Raw genomic sequence first — 3,780 nt, 5'->3', positions numbered from 1 at the left:
TAGTCCAACCCCCTGCTCAAAGCAGGACCAATCCCCAACTAAATCATCCCAGCCAGGGCTTTGTCAAGCCTGACCTTAAAAACCTGTAAGGATGGAGATTCCACCACCTCCCTAGGGAACCCATTCCAGTGCTTCACCGCCCTCCAAGTGAAATAGTGTTTCCTAAGATCCAACCTAAACCTCCCCCACTGCAACTTGAGACCATTACTCCTTGTTCTGTCATCTGCCACCACTGAGAACAGCCGAGCTCCATCCTCTTTGGAACCCCCCTTTCAGGTAGTTGAAGGCTGCTATCAAATCCCCCCTCACTCTTCTCTTCTGCAGACTAAACAAGCCCAGCTCCTCAGCCTCCCCTCATAAACCATGTGCCCCAGCCCCCTGATCATTTTCATTGCCCTCCGCTGGACTCTTTGCAATTTGTCCACATCCTTTCTGTAGTGGGGGCCCCAAAACAGGACGCAATACTTCAGGTGTGGCATCCCCGTGCTGAATAGAGGGGAATAATCACTACCCTCGATCTGCTGGCAATGCTCCTACTAATGCAGCCCAATATGCCGTTAGCCTTCTTGGCAACAAGGGCACACTGCTGACTCATATCCAACTTCTAATCCCCTGGTTCTTTTCTGCAGAACTGCTGCTTAGCCACTCGGTTCCCAGCCTGTAGCAGTCAGCTTACTACCAGCTGGAAATCTCTCCCAGGATAGCAAAGAATTTCTGAAGGTAGCAATACATTCTCCCCCAGCTTCTGCAGAGACATCTAGCTTAAAGCCCCTGTGTCATGTTAACCTTCAGAGTCTCTTTAAACTTCTATTTTTTTTGTTTTTTAAAAGGTCAAAGCTTTCAGTTAAGGTGTGAAGTCTCCCACTGAGTCTCTTTAAAATAATATGGTTAAATAAGTAAGAAGGTTAAAAACCACTGTGGGTAAGAGCTATTCGGGTTTATACAAAGAAGAGGAGAAAAGTCTAGCCTTTTTTAAGAAACATTTCTTCAAATGATTTTTTAAAAAAGTTGTTTCCCATTGGAAGGGAAATTTTGAGTGAAAATAGCTTGTTAAAGTGACTGAGACTTAGAAAGAAGCACCTCTCAGACATGGAAGGTTTTTCTCATGATGCACAAACTTCAGGTATCCACAGCACATTAAGCATATTGATTACTGCCCAGCTTTCTACTGGAAACAACCTTGTTACTTCATTTAAGTTATTTATAACTTTTTTATTTTTAGCCTCCAACTTTAAACTTGGGTCTAGCTTTAATAATTATAGGGTTAATTTCTTTTTTATATGTTGTGCAACATAAGAAGGGTTATACTGGGCCAGATCAATGATCCATCTAACCCAGTATCCTGTCTTCTGCCAGTGGCCAGTGCCAAATGATTCAGAGGGAAGGGACAGAATAGGGCAATTTATCGAGTGATCAACCCTCTGTTGTCCAGTCCCAGTGTATAGCTGTCACCCATTTAGGGACACCCAGAGTATAGGATTGCTACCTTTGACTATCTTGGCTAATAGTCATTGATGGACCTATCCTTAATCCAAGTCTTTTTTAAATCCAGTTATACTTCTGGCTTTCACAGCATTCCACGGCAACAAGTTCCACAGGTTGATTATGCATTGCATGTATTCCTTATGTTTGTTTTAAACTTGTTGCCTAATTTCATTGGACCCTGGTTCTTGTGTTCTGTAAAGAGATATATAATACTTCCCTATTTACTTTCTCAACATCATTCATCATTTTATAGACTTCTGTTATATCCCTCTTATCTTTTCTAAACTGAACAGTCCCATGCTTTTTAATCTCTCCTCCTGTGGAAGCTGTTCCATACCCCTAAATCATTTTCTTTGCCTTTCTCTGTATCTTTTCCAATTCTGATATATCTTTTTGGGAGAGTTAGACCAGAACTGCATGTAGTAATCAAGATGTGGGTGGATCTTGGATTTATATAGTGCAATTATGATATTTGCTATCTATCCCTTTCCTAATGGTTCCTAACATTGTGCTAGGTTTTTTTTTTTTGACTGCTGCTCCACATTGAGTGGATGTTTTCAGAGAACTAGCCACAATGACTCCAAGATCCCTTCCTTGAGTGGTAACAGCTAATTTAGAACCTATCATTTTGTATGTATAGTTAGGATGTTTTTCAATGTGTATTACTTTCCATGTATCAACATTGAATTTCATGTCTTTTGGCCGCCCAGCCACCCAGTTGTATGAGATCGCTATGTAACTTTTTAGTTAGCTTTGGACTTGAGTATCTTGAGTAATTTTTTATCAACTGCAGACTTGCCACCTTATTGTTTACCTCTTTGTCCAGATAATTTATTTATATGTTTAACTTAACAGGTCCCAGTACAGATTTGAGGGATCCCATTGTTTACCACATTCCATTATGAAAACTGACCATTCCTATCCTTCGCTTCCTATCTTTCAGCCAGTTATTGATCCAAGAGAGAACCTTCCCTCTTATCCCATGACTGCTTACTTTGCTTAAGAGCCTTTGGTGTGGAACTTTGTCAAATGCTTTCTGAAGGTCCAAGCACCCTATATCAACTGCTTCACTCTTGTCCACATGGTTGTTGACACTCTCAAAGAATTCTAATAGATTGGTGAGGCATGAGTTCCCTTTACAAAAGCCATGTTGATCCTTCCCCAACATATCGTATCCATCTTTGGGTCTGATACTTCTGTTCTTTACAATTGTGTGAACCACTTTGCCTGGTACAGCAGGTAGGCGTACCAGCCTGTAATTGCCAAGATCACCTCTGGAGCTTTTTCTTAAAAACGGTGTCACGTGACATTAGCTATCCTCTAGTCATCTGGTACTGAGGTGGATTTAAACAAACAGTTACAGACCGTTAATAGTTCTGCAGTTTCATATTTGAGTTCCTTCAGAACTCAGGTGAATACCATCTGGTCCTGGTTACTTATTACTGTTTAAATTATCCATTTGTTCCAAAATCTCCTCAATCTGGGACATGTCCTCAGATTTGTAACCTTAAAAAAAAAAAAAAAGTTCATGTGTGGGAATCTCCCTCACATCCTCTGCAGTAAAGACCAGTGCAAATAATTCATTTAGCTTCTTGGCAACAGCCTTGTCTTGGTTGAGTGCTGCTTTGGCACCTTGATCATCCAGGTGCCCCACTGATGGGCAGGCTTCCTGCTTCTCATGTACTTACAATTTTTTTGCTCGCTTCAAATTCTTTTTTGGCCTCCATCATATTACCTTTACACTTGACTTGCCAGAGTTTGGGCTCCTTTCTATTCTCCTCAGTAGGATTTGACTTCCAATTTTTAAAGGATGCGTTTTTGTCTCTGTCTGCCTCTTTATGTGGTCTAGCTATGGCATTTTTTTGGCTCTCTTACTGATTTGTTTGTTTGTTTTAATTTGAGGTATACATTCAGTCCGAGAGCAATTCTACACTAGAAACGCTACATTGGTGCAGCTGCACTGGGTCTGGTGAAGACTGTCTATGCTAGCAGGAGAGCACTCTTCCATCAGCATAATTACTTCACCTCCATGAGAGGCAGAAGCTGTGTCAGTGGGAGAGTGTCTTCCGCCGACATAGTACCAGTGTGGACAGCACTTGGGTTGCTGTAACTTGCATTGCACGGGAGGGGGTGTCTTTTCCTAGGCAACATTAGTTAGATCAGCTTAAGCAGTAGTGTAGTCCTGCCCCAAGCCTCTGTTTTGGTGTTGCCTGCAAGTTTCATGGAAACTATTTAACACGTCACTCTTGTGACTATTTCTTTTAATTTCCATTTAACCAGCTCTCATTTTTTGGT

Source organism: Malaclemys terrapin, chromosome 4, assembly GCF_027887155.1.
Source record: "Malaclemys terrapin pileata isolate rMalTer1 chromosome 4, rMalTer1.hap1, whole genome shotgun sequence".
In the NCBI taxonomy this organism is placed as follows: Eukaryota; Metazoa; Chordata; order Testudines; family Emydidae; genus Malaclemys; species Malaclemys terrapin.
Note: the sequence above shows the minus strand (reverse complement) of the source record.